The sequence below is a fragment of the Canis lupus genome, chromosome 16, assembly GCF_011100685.1.
Source record: "Canis lupus familiaris isolate Mischka breed German Shepherd chromosome 16, alternate assembly UU_Cfam_GSD_1.0, whole genome shotgun sequence".
In the NCBI taxonomy this organism is placed as follows: Eukaryota; Metazoa; Chordata; class Mammalia; order Carnivora; family Canidae; genus Canis; species Canis lupus.
This window is the reverse complement of record NC_049237.1, coordinates 33,888,962-33,904,323: the sequence shown is the minus strand read 5'-3', so window position 1 is coordinate 33,904,323 and position 15,362 is coordinate 33,888,962. Positions and strand designations below refer to the sequence as shown.

Below are 15,362 nucleotides of genomic sequence, written 5' to 3'. Positions count from 1 at the left end.
ATGCCATTTAATTTCCATGTGTTTGTGTTTTTTCCAGTTTTTATTTCCTGTGATATATTTCTAGTTCATACTATTATGGTCAGAAAAGATGCATGGTATGATTTCAGTCTTCTTAAATATATTGAGGCTTGTTTTATGGCCTGATATGTGATCTTTTCTGAATAATGTTACATGTGCCCTTGAAAAGAATGTGTATTCTGTTAGTTTTTGGGTAGAATGTTCTGTATATATCTGTTTTGTCCATCTTGTCCAATGTGGCATTCAAAGACATTGTTTCCTTATTGATTTTCTGTGTGGATGATCCTATCCATTGATGTAAGTGGAATGTTAAGGTTTCCTACTTTTTTTTCTTATAATTTTTAAAAGATATATTGAGATATAATTGACATATAAAATTCTGTAAATTAAAGGTGTACAGTGTAATGATTTGATATACAAATATGTATTGTGAAATGGTTAACACAATGTAAAGTTTCCTATTATTATATACCATCAATTTCTTTCTTTATTTCCATTAATATTTGCTTTATGTATTTAGATGCTCCAGTGTTGGGTATGTAGATATTTACAGTTGTTAAAACCTCTTGTTTCATTGATGCTCTTATCATTATGTAATGCCTTTCTTTGTCTCTTATTGCAGTCTTTTGTTTTAAAGTCTATTTTGTATGATATAAGCACTACTACCCTGGCTTTTTTTCACTTCCATTTGCATGGTGAATGTTTTTCCATTCCTTCACTTTCAGTCTCTATGTGTCTTTAGGTCTCAGGTCAGTCTCTTGTAGGCAGTATATAGATGGATCTTGTGTGTGTGTGTGTGTGTGTGTGTGTGTGTGTGTGTGTTTAATCCATTCCAGCAGTCTGTTTTTTTGATTGGAGTATTTTGATCATTTACATTTAAAGTACCTATTGGCAGGTGTGTAGATTTCACCATTTAAAAAAATTTGTTTTCTGGTTGTTTTTGTAGTTCTTCTTGCTCTTTTTCTTTGAGATTGATGGGCATCTATAGTATTTTGTTGGGCTTTCTTTGTCTTTTTTTTTGGTGTATCTATCATAGGTTTTGGATGTGTGGTTACCATGATATATAGCATCCTAAGTAAAGAGCAGTCAATATTAATTTGATGGTCATTTATGTTCAAATACATTCTGGAAAAAAAAGAAAAAGGATTCTTTTTCTCTTCTCCATCTCTTCCCTTTTTACTCCCCTCTCCACATTCCATGTGTATGCTGTCATATTTTACATCTTTTTATTTGTATTTTTATTATGTCTAGTTATGGCTATTTCTTTTCTACTTAAGTCTCTTTAACATTTGTTGTAAGCCTGTTGTAGTGGTGATAAAATTGTTTATCTTTTTTTTTGTCTGGGAAACTCTTTATCTCTCCTTCAAATCTGAATGATAACCTTGCTGGCTAATTTACTCGATGGGAAGATTATGAGAGGAACAGGTTGGAGGAAGTGTGCTGGGATTGGAAGCTTTGGTTTGGGTTATGTTGAGACACCTATTAAACAATCAAGTGGAAATGTAGAGCAGAGAATCAGCAGCATAGATATTGTTTTAAAGGCATAAACTAGATGAGAACAATTGGGTAGTGAATATAGGATATGTATATGTATACATATGTACCTATATAGTACTGTGTAGTATACATGTGCAAAGAACCTTTTAGAAATTCAAGTTTAATATATGATGTGATTAGTGTAAGTCCCAAAGAAACAAGAAATTTCAGAAAGAATTACAGAAAAGTTTGCAGGAGAAGAAGTAAGAATCCTTGGATATGGTTACCATGGAGACTTCAATATCCCAGGAATGATAGGCTGAGTGGACCTAATTGTGACCTAGAGCCCTGTAGAAGGGATGGGATGGCAACCAAAGCAGACTTTCTCCCTAGGACTTTGAGGAGCAGCCGCCTGTAAAAGAAAGGAATCAGATATTTCTTAGAAAACCACCACCAAATTCAAAATACATTCAACTTTCCTTTGTCTGATCTATTCTTCTCCTGAATATGATGTGCAAGATGTTTCCTACAGAAAAATCTTAATAGGAGACCAACAGTGATGGGATGAGGGAAGAATGGAGAGGTGGAGAGTTGGCTCCATGGGCTAGAAGGGGAACAAACAGGAATATGGTAGCTGAGAAAGAACTACATAGAGGAAAATATGCCTTTGGTAGAAGGAAATGATCAAAAAGGTAAGGAGTGCTATTAAATGATAAAGGATTAAAGATATGACTCTATCTTTCTGCCCTTCCCAATTCCCACTAAACTGATAATATTAAGTAAGTAGAACCATAAGATTATTTTAGAAAATGGGAGAAGAGGCAAAAATATGGGAGATGCCAATACACTTTTGAAAGATTGGAAGAACAGAAAAAGATGGAAACCAAGTGCTGCTGATGAGAATTTAGACCTATTCAGGATTTAATAGCTACAGATACATGGAGAATGAGGTTGAGTCATGGGGCTGAAAATGGAGTGGGAAGGTTACCTGAATTTTCTATGTCATAAAGTCTGACTGCCTCCCCAGGTCCCCTTCCTGTGCCCCACCTGAAAAGCTGGATTTAATCTCCAGAGAATTTGAAATGGAGAGGGTCTGGTTTAATGGACAACAAATAACTAAATATATACTACATATATAGTTGTACTTATATATATTATATATGTAGCATATGTAGTCTTTTTGTATATTTTTTATTGGAGTTCGATTTGCCAACATATAACACCCAATGTTCATCCCGTCAAGTGCTCCTCTCTGTGCCCATCACCTAGTCACCCCGTCCCCTCACCCACCTCCCCTTCCACTACCCCTTGTTCGTTTCCCAGAGTTAGGAGTCTCTCATGTTCTCTCACCCTCTATAAAAAATAGTGAAAGGGATTAAAGGGGAAATGAGCAGAAATGAGAAAAAATGAGCATATATAGTTTTGTCTTATATATATATATTATGTTATATACTTTTGTCTTTCTTATACTGATATCATGTTCTCCCTCAAAGTTTGTTTTAAATATTTATATTCAATTTTCTTTAATTTTATCCTTTTTAAACTTTGTTTTCCTTACTGAGCTTTTCATAGAAACTATTTTTATTAGGCTTCTGCCTTGAGAGACTCCTTCACAGAAAGCACCTTTTTTTTTAAAAAATATTTATTTATTCATTCAGAGAGAGAGTGAAGAGAGAGGCAGAGACACAGGCAGAGGGAGAAGCAGGCTCCATGCAGGAAGCCCGATGTGGGACTCGATCCCAGGTCTCCAGGATCACACCCCGGGCTGCAGGTGGCGCTAAACCGCTGCGCCACCGGGGCTGCCCAGAAAGCACCTTTTGATTATCATTTTAATGGGATACAAATAACCCACACCCTGTGTCCACAGACTTCTCACAGACTTCTCTCCAAACCTCCTTTCACATCAGTTTTTCCCATCTAGGTGCTTACAAGTCCCTTACCATCTGGCCAAACAAATCCACTATTACCCATGAATTGGGAAAAGTTTCATACCTCAGGCCATTTTCCCATCCTGACAAAGATGGCAACAACATGTTCTTGGAAGTTTTGATTTATTCATATAATCCAGAGCTATCTGTAAATCAGGAAAAATATTTTTTTTCTTTGTCAACTTAATAGAGGGACCTCTTATGAAGTCAAAAAGATGTCTTAGTGGCAACATGGAAGAACAGTATGAATAAGTACACTAGGAATGGAAAGCAAACTCATACGTTTTATGCCTTAACATCTATTTAAATTCAATCCCATTTATTACTCTTCCATTTTATTATAGAGTTCTGCTGGGTACTCTAGTCTTTATGGCTTAATCCAGGATGGGTCACTCTAGCTGCACATTCATTTGCTGTCCCATGGTCAAGCACTGGTTCTCTGCCAAGGTCTAGTAGCCACTCAAAAGTTTTAATCAAAAGAATACTCACTTGCTAACATCCTGCAGGATTTTGCTGTGATTTTTCTACTGAAGTTTGCTACAATTTTTACACATTGTCCTGGTTGACTATGCAAATTTGAAAATAATTGAATTTGCTGGGTCAAAGTTCACTTGCTATGCAACTGGACAGCTACAAAGCCTTCTCTTGCTCTGAGCCCACTCATTTTTGACTCAAGAAACAGACCAATGTAGCCTATCCAAATATGGTATATATTGTCCATAAAATACAAGTGGGCCACAAATATTGATCAGTGCTATGTTGGTGAGATTAATGTGCAGCAACTTGTCTTGCATATTAAAGGAGATGTCCTAGTATGGCTCAGACCACTAGACTCCTAGGAACTTAGGCCCTGAATTGGATTTTTTTTCTCATTTGCTGGCATGCATGTATCTGGGTACCTGCTACTTACTGCTCCATATTATATGGGATAATGAAACAGTTAGAGGTGAAATAGCACTGTGTCAGTTTTGAAAATTAAGTAAAAGGGGCTTTGTTGATCTATCACAATGATAAGAATTCCTCTGGAATATTTCCAGTTAAAGTCATCACCTGTTTTAGTTAGCAATGATTCAATGCTGTCTTTCAAGATCCAATTCTTCTGGCACAGAGGAGGTGGCGAGTCAAATAGTTCTATAATAGAAATCACCAATCCTGTATCTTTAAGTTATTCATGGTAGCATTGAACTCAAAATTTTTCATAAGGATATATAGAGAGAGTATTACTTTTGGTCTATTATTTTGGTAGGAACAGGGGGATCCAGGGGCTTCCACTTGGCCTTTTTTAGCATAATAATTCTTACTGAATGGGTCAGGAAGCACCAATGTAGGTGTTCTGTCAGTTGGTTGAGTAGATCTATTCCAACCATATACCTAAAAACTAGAAAAATGTCTCTGGAATAGATCCAACATTCAATTGGACTGACCTTGTGGGGACTTAAGTCATAACTCTGTTTGCCACATGGCTTCCATAAACTCCCACCATGATCTACATATTGCACCAAGTATGCTCTGGGTCTGTATGGACTAGCCTTAGGTCAGAAACAGTGGATAGGACGACTTAACATCATAAAGCTGTCAATTATGACACGTACATAGGTGACCATTTGATGGTTAAAGATTCTCCATTGCAGTCCCAATAAATAATGTTGGTTCATTTGGATATCAATATGGAAAAATGGATCTTGACTCTTATCTAATATGCGCAAAAATGAATTCTAGATGAATCCATAGATCATGATATGAAAGGTAAAACAATAAAGCTCTTAGAAAAAAATTGAATTTTTATAATCTGAGTGGAGGAGGTCTAGGACAGATTTCTTAAAGTTTTTTTTTTTTTTTGTAATTTATTCATTTGGGAGAGAGCAAGGGAGAGCATTAGTGGGAGGAGGGTCAGAGAAAGAGGGAGAAGCAGACAGGGAGTCTGACGTGGGGCTCCATCCCAGGACCCCAGGATCATGAAGTGAGTCGAAGGCAGGCGCTTAACCAACTGAGCTACCCAAGGCAGCCCAGGACAGATTTCTTTCTTTCTTTCTTTCTTTCTTTCTTTCTTTCTTTCTTTCTTTCTTTCTTTCTTTCTTTCTTTCTTTCTTTCTTTCTTTCTTTCCTTTCTTTCTTTCTTTCTTCTTCTTTTTTTTATTTAAAAAAATTTATTTATGATAGACAGACAGAGAGAGAGAGAGAGAGGCAGAGACACAGGCAGAGGGAGAAGTAGGCTCCATGCCGGGAGCCCCACATGGGACTCGATCCTGGGCCTCCAGGATCGTGCCCTGGGCCAAAGGCAGGCGGTAAACTGCTGAGCCACCCAGGGATCCCCTCAGGACAGATTTCTTGATGGTACACAAGATAGTGTACAAAAGGGGCCAACCATAAAGGAAAAATTGATAATTGACCATATTAAAATTAAAGAGTTCAAAAGAAGGATTAAGAAAGTGAAAGGGATGGGATGCCTGGGTGGCTCAGTGGTTTAGAGCCTGCCTTCGGCCCAGGGCGTGATCCTGGAGGGGATCGAGTCCTGTATCAGGTTCCCTGCATGGAGCCTGCTTCTCTTTCTGCCTGTGTCTCTGCCTCTCTCTCTGTGTCTCTCATGAATAAATAAATAAAATCTTAAAAAAGAAAGTGTAAAGGAAAGCCTCAAATGGGACTTGTGTCCATAATAAGAATATTTACAACGTAATAAGAAAAAGGCAAGGTAACCAATAGAATATGTGTAAAAGATGTAAATCCAATAGAACATGTCTAAATTGTAAGAAATACATGAAACATTGTCAAATTCACTAGCCATCAGAGAAATGCAAATTAAAATAAAAATGTGAGGATCCCTGGGTGGCGCAGCGGTTTAGCACCTGCCTTTGGCCCAGGGCGCGATCCTGGAGACCCAGGATCGAATCCCACATCGGGCTCCTGGTGCATGGAGCCTGCTTCTCCCTCTGCCTGTGTCTCTGCCTCTCTCTCTCTCTCTCTGTGTGACTATCATAAATAAATAAAAAATTAAAAAAAAATAAAAATGTGATACACATACATATCAGAATGACTAAATTGGAAAAGTCTAAAAGTCAAGTGTTGTCAAAAATGTGGGGCAATTTGAATTGTCATATACTTCTGATGGGATTGTCAATTGGCATGGCCTTTTAGAAATTGTTTGGCAGTATCTACTAACATTGAATATGCACATACTTTATGGCCCAGTAGTTGGTATGTGTCTCCCAAATGCATACATGCTTTCATTAAAAGACTTGAAAATATCAGTAATAAAAATAAATAAAAATAATGAAAACCAATGAGCAGATAACATCACAGTGGATTCCCAGGAGTGGAACCCTAACTCCACATTGATCCATATCATCATCTCATCCTGTTACATTTCATCACATTTTAAATTTCTTATTCTGACCTGCTCTCTCTGTATAGCAATACTCTTATTTTAGAGTGGAAATTAAAAATATTTTCTTGAGAATGCGAAGTAGTTGCTTAAAGTTTCCTGCTGGATTCTTAGTCAATAACATTCAGTTATTTGCTCTTCATTTGATCTATCTCCATATAGCGCTCATGCTATTTTTTCTGTTCTTGTTCACCATTAAATTGTGCTGAATCCTTTCAAATTTCACCCTATGTTGACACATGGTGTTTAGAGATTGCACTTGCCTCTAGTCTGTGCACTTAATTTCCCCTAAAGGATCTAACAGATAATCATGTATATGTTCTCCTTTACCGTGAAGGCATCCAAAACCCACTGCTCAGATTTTTGATATTTTGAACCTGATATACCTGATATGCTGCAAGCCCCAGCATATACAGTACCATCATTAAATTGCTTTTTGTCTTTATACCCATTCTTTACTGCTTACTCCCTTGACATAAGCATGGATTGTAGCTAGTAGAACCTTGAAAAACTTACATTCACAGCCATCACTATATAGCACATACTCATAAGCCTTCTATTTTGTGGCTTTAGAACTATCATTTTTTAAACTTTCTTTGCTTTTTTCCCCCTTCTATCATGAGCCCTAGCAGGTAGTTTTCCTTGGGGTACCATTTTTATAATCACTTTATGAATGCTGCTTCATCTAGAAGGTGAACAGAGGACTATTAAAGTTATTTTGAGATGTGGGAGCTGGGCTGTCAGCTGTGCTCACTCATTACTTAAATGACTCATTTCAGTTCACCAGTTTTACAAAGCGTGCAATACAAATTTGTGCTTCAGTAAACTTTTAAGTTTTAGAATTTCAAGAGTCTACTGTTTTGAAGTTGGAATATTAATTAGGTTTTTCCTTAGTGATCTATCACTCTAATTTATGTTGGTATTTAGCGGAATTCCAAGATCATTCATGAATAAAAGAGAGAGGTACTTTGAAATATGGGAGTCCAAAGGAAGACTAGATCCTCAGTAGAAAATTATAGCCATTTCTCTCAGGATTTACTTATGTTGCATGCTATCTCTGTGAATCAGATTTGTTAAGTGCTATTCCTTTTTTTAATTTTTAAGATTATTTATTCATGAGAGACACACATAGAGGCAGAGACATAGGCAGAGGGAGAAACAGGCTTCCTGTGGAGAGCCCAATGTGGGACTCGATCCCAGGACTCTGGGATCATGCACTGAACTGAAGGCAGATGCTCAACCACTGAGCCACACAGGCATCACTGTTAAGTGCTATTTCTTTGAAGCTATCTTTTATCTCTACTTAGACCAAATGATCAATCATGGTTGCTGTTCCTTGCTTTTAGGGCTTGATCTTAGGCTCCAAAGGAGACTGGATTTACATGGTCTTCTATTTTGACATACTTTGTAAGAGAATAATATGTCTAGACCTAGGAATAGCTATGAAATAAAGTATGTCATGAGTGCCCTCAAATGTGTTTATTGTGCTTGGCACTGTTTCTTTTCTTTCCTATCTTTTTCAATAAGTACAACTTATCAGGAGATACGTCTATCAAGAGTACTGAGCCATTTTGATGGTCAATATATTTTGATGGTCAAGTATTATGGAAAGAGCACAGTAATCCTCCTCTAATGGAACTGATGTTAAAGGGATTGCTTCTGGATTGCTAGGCTGCAGTTCTGTAAGTGAGATAAAATAGGTAACAGGATTAGAACATTTCTGCTTTTTCATTTATATACATATATTCTTATAAGAAAGTTCCCAAAATATAAGTACATTAAGATTTCCAATTCCTATGCCTTCAGCCAGCGGTCAGCAAACTTTTTCTATGAAGGGCCAGATAACACATATTTTAGTTTTTACATGTCCTATGGCCTCTGCTGAAACTAGTCTGCAGTGGTGGCATGAAAGCAGCCGCAGACAATATGTAAACAGATGGAAGTGGCTGAGTTCCAGTAAAACTTTATTTACAAAAACAGATGGCAGGGATATTGGCCAACAGATGATAGTTTGCCAACCCCTCCTTTCAGCCCAAGATTACCTATTCTCTTGGGTTGTTCCAGTTTTATTTCTCCCAGATTGCTCCAGCTTCCCTAAAGAGGAAATACTGTAAAGAAAATACAGTGAGTCTTTCATGGCATCAAGATGTAATGAAACGCAGCACTGTGACATCTTAGGCCTCTTAGAAGGTTATTTTTCTGCTACTGAGTCTGAGTCTTAACTTTTGAATTAAAGTGATTACTAGGGCTACGTTTCTGGTGCCTGTATATGACTTCTGGAACTGAAGACAGTACATTCTCAAGGGAGGACAGATGCCCCCAAATTGTACTCACCATCTGGTCGAACACAGTGGGAACCAATTGTCTTGGAGGGCAAGGTGTGAACACCTGTTCTTTCTCACAGATTGAGGATTTACTGTTTCAGGTCCATGAAGGTGTATTTGCCTACAGCTCTGCAGTCAAGCTTATTTTTATAGCTTGAGCAAATACGTCCTCGAGTTGGGCTACGGTTGGTTGATTTATGACTCAAGAATGCTAAATTCCCATGTTGGAATCTGACCAGCAGTTACATTGTTCTGTACACTGCCTGCTGCTTCCTACACAGATAATTACCAGAGGCTAATTTACAGATGCCAGTGGGAACGGAAATAGAGTGAATGGCTGCCCACAGAGCTAGGAATTGGATTTTATCAGGAGTCATGGAGAAGCACGTTTGTTCTCAGAAAAAAAAAAGTCCAGAAAAGTGACTAGTTAAGAAATATGACAGCAAAATGAGTTATCCAAGGGGCAGTGCAGTTTCCAAGCATTGCTTTGGAGTTAGACAACTTGAGTTTAAATCCTTTCTGCTCCACTTAATAGGTGATACCTTGGGTGAGTTACTTAAATTCTCTACATCTCAATTCTTCACATGCAGCATCAGTGTGGTAATAGAATCTGTTCAAAGTTATGAGGATTAAAAAAAAAACCACATATAGAACACCTAGGTCCCTATCTGACACATGGTAAGTAATCAATAAATGTTAGCTCTTCTTTTTTTTTTTTTAAAGATTTATTTATTTATTCATGAGAGACACAGAGAGAGGCAGAGACACAGGTAGAGGGAGAAGCAGGCTCCTTGCAGGGAGCCTGATGCAGGACTTGACCCCAGATCCTGGGATCATACCCTGAGCCAAAGGCAGACGCCCAACTGCTGAGCCACCCAGGCATCCCTAGCTCTTATATTCTAATTCATGTATCAAATTTGGTGTTTACTCTTAAGTTTTCTTATGTATTGAATAATCATAAGTCAACATTTTTACCTTCCTCATTTATTTAAAGAGATTTCAAGAATAATTGATTGGCTATCTTATAGAACAGAAAACTGAGATTCATGAGTTCAAGTGAATTGCCCAAGGTTAGAGACTGATGGAGCCAGAATAAAAATCCACCCATTGATCCTTTTAATAATATAGGATTTTCCAAATTTGATCGTCTCTAGAGCTGATCGTTTTTGCCTCATCTTAGTTCTTATACTACTCCACCAATCTTAGCATAAAAATCAAATTTATAAGTGGAGTGACCTTAGGCAAATTATACTCCTCTCAGTTTTCTTTTATAATATGAGCAGGTTGGTATATAGAGATGATTCCTATGATTTTTTCCAATTCTGGAATTCTAAATCTAAAGGGTTTATAGAGAAACTCATCACTGATATGAACAGCTAAGGTCATTTAAGTAGGTAGGCCATGGTTGACCAATGTCATCATTTTCATTTTCTGGAGGGCACTGTTAACAAGAACTAAAGATGTACTCAGGATTGCAGCTATCACCAGGACTGAGATTTCTTTTCTGTATTTGATGGCCAGCACAAGATACCCTGGAATTTGCATCATGCTGGTACAAGGGACAGACTAGGAAGTTTAGAACTTAAGGAAAACTTCAAGTATATGATGAATCAGCTATGGAGATAGTAAAGTATGTAAATATGTACTTTTTAAAAAGTGGACAATTAATTGGGCAGATTTATTTATTTTTTAAAGATTTTATTTATTTATTCATTAGAGACAGAGAGAGAGAGAGAGAGGCAGAGACACAGGCAGAGGGAGAAGCAGGCTCCATGCAGGGAGCCGGACATGGGACTCGATCCCAGGTCTCCAGGATCAGGCCCTGGGCTGAAGGTGGCGCTAAACCCAGGTAGATTTATTTTTGTCCTAGAAATTGTGTCACGTTGGTTCCTTTTTTTTTTTTTTTTTTTTTTTTAAAGATTTCATTTCTTTATTCATGAGAGACCCACAGAGAGAGGTAGAGACATAGGCAGAGGGAGAAGCAGGCTCCTCACAGGGAGCCTGATGCAGGATGTGATCCCTGGACCCAGGATCACACCCTGAGCCAAAGGCAGAGGTTCAATTGTTGAGCACCCAGGCATCTGTCTCATTGGTTCTTAAATTAACAATGAAAATGATGTGATTCAGAATTCACTCTAAATACACACACATGGAATGTCTGCGTGGCTCTCAGTCGGTTAAGCATCTGACTTTGGCCCAGGTCATGATCTCAGAGTCCCGGGATCAAGAGTCAGGCTCTTCGCTCAGTGGGGAGTCTGCTTGTCCCTCTACCCCTACCCCTGCTCCTGTTCTCTCACTGTCTCTCTTGCTCTTTCTTAAATAAATAACATCTTAAAAATAGATAAACACACACATACACCCACCCCTTATTTTGCCAGTGACATCTCTCAGTGTTCAGGGTATTTAAACAGAACTACTTTATGTTTTAGGAGGAATTTAGTGATGAAACTGAACAAAGTTACTTGGTTTCCTAAGTTCCAGTGTGATACTCAAATCACTAAATTAAGATAATATTTTTAAAAATAGGGGAAAACAGCACAAATATTTAGCAAGACTCTTAAAGAGCTGTTTAGAAATGTTAGAACTGGATATTAATGAATTTAAATGATGACTGAATAATACATAAGTTACGTTTCTACTTATTTACTAAGTACTTATTTATTTTACTTATGTATTATTATTTCTATTTACTTTTTATTATTTATTTTGTTTATTTGTTTATTTTTTTATTTATTACTAAATAAGAGTAATCAAAGCTTGGGATAAACATATACCTTGATACACAACTTCAAAACCAACAGATTTGGGATCCCTGGGTGGCGCAGCGGTTTGGCGCCTGCCTTTGGCCCAGGGCGCGATCCTGGAGACCCTGGATCGAATCCCATGTCGGGCTCCCAGTGCCTGGAGCCTGCTTCTCCCTCTGCCTGTGTCTCTGCCTCTCTCTCTCTCTCTCTGTGACTATCATAAATAAATAAAAATTTAAAAAAATAAAGATAAAAAAAAACCAACAGATTTTCAGAGATTTATATTTTTTGAGTAATTATCTCAAGATGGGTAATACTCTATAGCATGACATACACTATTCTCTAAAATAAGATACATAAATAACCCAAATTATGCAGTTGATACCCAAATTATACTTTTCTATGTTGGAGCTTGTCACATTCAGGCAATGTAGTGTTAAGTGTTAATATAATGTTAAGTGGTTAAGAAAGTGGCCTCTGGAATCAGACTTCAATTTGATTTTGCTCTTTGCCCCTTATGGTGTAAACTTCAGTAAAGTATTTGACCCATGTAAGCCTCAGCTTCCTTATTGTGAAATACAGAATAACTGTGCCTATTTCATAGAAAGTATTGAAGCAATTTAAACCTGCAAAGCACACTGTTTACCAAGTGTTTTGTGTCTTTCTTAATGGCTGCTTAGCTTTTGGAGAAAGATCCACAGCTCCCTATTTATAGCAGCCCTTGTGTAGGGAAGGGGGAGCTGCAGCCTATTTCTGCCCTCTTGCTTGCCTGTGACAGTCTGAAGCCAGGGGAGCAGTGAGTAGGGGACTGTCATAAGCTTGCAGGTATAGTATGAGTCCTTGAATGCACTGATCAAAACTTTACAAGTTTGCACCTTGAAATGAGATGCTTTTTATTTGCTTTTCATTTGCTGTAGAATTCACTTCTTGGCTTTGGTGGATATTTTAAATCATCTACATTTGCCCATTTCTTTTTAATTACTCTGAATCTCTGACTAATCTCAGTAGAGATATGTATTAGAAAATTAAATCTGATGGAAATGATTTATCTTTTTGGAATTTAAGCTATAGAGAATTCCTTATAGATTTTTAACTTTCTGGAAAAGAAACTATAACTAATATGAACCATTAGAAGTTGAGTGTATTTTTGTCTATTTATATAAAGAAAGAACCATTTTTTAAACTTTTCTACTTTGGAAATTTGGATTCAAAAATTATGTATTATTTATCAATGAACTAATTTACATACTATATAGGAATGAATTATTGTTTTAATTTTTTAATAGAGAACTTGAGATACACTTATAGTCCTTCAGAGTTCATTTAAATATGTCATTTCATTGTACTAGGGTGGAATTCTATTTTGGTAATAGATGATAATGTCTCTCAGTCATCGTCAGAACTGGCAAAAAACATACATAAAATAAAATAAAAGGTGATAAAGAGAAAATTATTTCGAGTTAATTAAAATAGATGTGAAAACTGTTTGCAGTTAATATATACAATACAAATGGGTTTATATGTGTGGGAAATTAGAACAATAGGTGCGTAATAGAAGCCAGGTGATGTTATTATTATAGTAAAGGAAAAAAGAGGGTTTCCTAAAATTTACTGGATAAATTTTGACTTGGTCTTTGATAACACTTAGCAACAGCTACTATTAGAATAAAAAAAAATTTGGGTCCTAATTACTGAGTGTAAGTGCTGGCATACTTCTAGGGTTTGACATTTTTCATTTGATTGAGGAAATTAGGATGCACCTTTTATCTTACAGAGAATTAATAATCCATGGGGACCCCAAAGGGCAGCAAGTATCTTCTGCTCATCAACGTGTTAAGTTATTTTACTTGTTAAGTGTGGGGTGCCTGGCTAGCTCAGTCAGTAGAGCATATGACTCTTGATCTCAGGGTCATGAGTTGGGTGTGAAGCCTACGTAATTAAGAGGAGAAAACCACAACACATTATTTGTTAAGTGTAATCATAGTTGACAAACTGATTGAATCCATACACCAGGAATGTATTCCACATTTAAGAATTTTGGCAGCTAGACTTGGAGGGATTTGACTTTCTGTCTAGTACATGGTCAGTATACTTTTCTTTTCCTAACGTAACTTTACAATTGCCATTTATTTATTTATGTATTTATTTTTAAAAGGTTTTATTTATTTGAGAGAGAGAGAGAGAGAGAGCACTAGCAGGGGGAGTGTCAGGGGGAGAGGGAGAAACAGACTGATAAGAGAAACATGGGGCTTGATCCCAGGACCCTGGGATCATGACCTGAGCCAAAGGCAGATGCCTAACCAACCGAGCCACCCAGGTACCTTCATGGTTGCCATTTTAATATGCAGGAGGCAACAAACCTTGTAGTAGTGATTCTTAACATTTAGATAGTGCTTTAGAGTCTACAATGTGCCATCACTCACGTTACCTCATTTTCATGAGACAGGCCAGGCCGTAGGACTTCCGTTTTAGCTGTGATTCAGAGAAGTGGCCCACCCCAGGTCCTGCTAGTGGCTAAACCCAGATGACTGCATTTTCTACATCATCACAACTTCTTGTACACTGCTGTGCTCATATGTTTAGATGCATGGCAGCCACACCTAAAAATAGTAACAGTTTTAAATAGTTTCATGTTGCTCAGTGACTTTAGCTGATCTATTTTTTCTGTGCTTACTTTTCACTTGAAACCCCAGGACAGATACTTGAACTTCTTTCCTAGTATCATCTGAGGACAGAAGACTGAAAGCCTGGGGCAATAAAGAGCAACGTCTGTTCCTCCCTCCCCTCACTTTTTGAAAGAGCTTGATCATTCTCCTGTAGTTGTATGCATTGGCATCCAGGTAGGTCTTGAGAAAATTAAGTAAGGAAGTGGCAGACTGTAACATCAGTAGTGCCCAGGAAGCTGGCAATAAGGCAGATACTGCATTTTTTTTTTTTTTAAAAAAAGGATTATCAGTTAACAGGGAACATTTCTTTTGGAGTCCTCTGTAGCCACTATTTTTGTTTCTTTTTGAAACTTCTCAATCACAGTGAGGCAAGTCAGGAGAGCTGGTCTTGGCTTCTTAGCAGTAAATTAGATCACTACTTCATTTACTCTAAGGGTGATGATAGAGTTCTCATCTATTTTGAGGACCCTCATTCAATCTGTTGGCTACACTGAAGAGTTCCTCTCCACTTATTCCACTAGCTATGATTGTACTCTCCATTTTGCAGAAAATCCAACCAAAATACAGAAAATTTGGTAGAACTATCAAAGATAAGTGACAGAGTCTGGAAAAATTTAGTGATCATATGTCGCTTTGCTCTCATAGAGGCCACAGCTTGGGAAAGCAGGGTCTCTGAGTCAAGAAGTTCTAGAAATGTTCTTTGTTTTCTGTAGCTTCTTAGACTCCTTTCACAATAAGCAGGTCCATCTAGAAGCTCTATTTTTACTTTTTTCTTTGACTCTGCTTTCTAACTTCTTGTTTATTTTGATTTTTTAAAGTTTTTATTT

At 37.3% G+C, this 15,362-nt stretch overlaps 2 long non-coding RNA genes across 12 annotated transcripts in view; one reads left to right on the top strand and one right to left on the bottom strand.

The window, feature by feature from the left end:
- Positions 1-1,694: 1,694 nt before the first annotated feature.
- LOC111090300 lies at positions 1,695-4,938 on the bottom strand. 2 transcript variants are annotated; one of them, XR_005371521.1, is made up of 4 exons: positions 4,847-4,932; positions 4,473-4,553; positions 3,487-3,568; positions 1,695-1,906 (listed from the first exon to the last, which is right to left on the bottom strand). It is a non-coding gene; the product is annotated as an uncharacterized LOC111090300 (long non-coding RNA). The 2 variants fall into 2 exon arrangements; XR_005371522.1 differs by lacking the exon at positions 4,473-4,553 and having other exon boundaries at positions 4,847-4,938.
- Positions 1,835-15,362, top strand: part of LOC106559841 — a 119,706-nt gene continuing 106,178 nt past the window's right edge. For 6 of the 10 annotated variants that reach the window (XR_005371512.1, XR_005371516.1, XR_005371518.1 and 3 more), the window contains exons 1-2: positions 1,835-2,186; positions 14,563-14,709. This is a non-coding gene — a long non-coding RNA (uncharacterized LOC106559841). The remainder of the gene's footprint in view (positions 2,187-14,562; positions 14,710-15,362) is intronic. The other 4 variants (XR_005371519.1, XR_005371515.1, XR_005371514.1 and 1 more) reach the window with 1 other exon arrangement.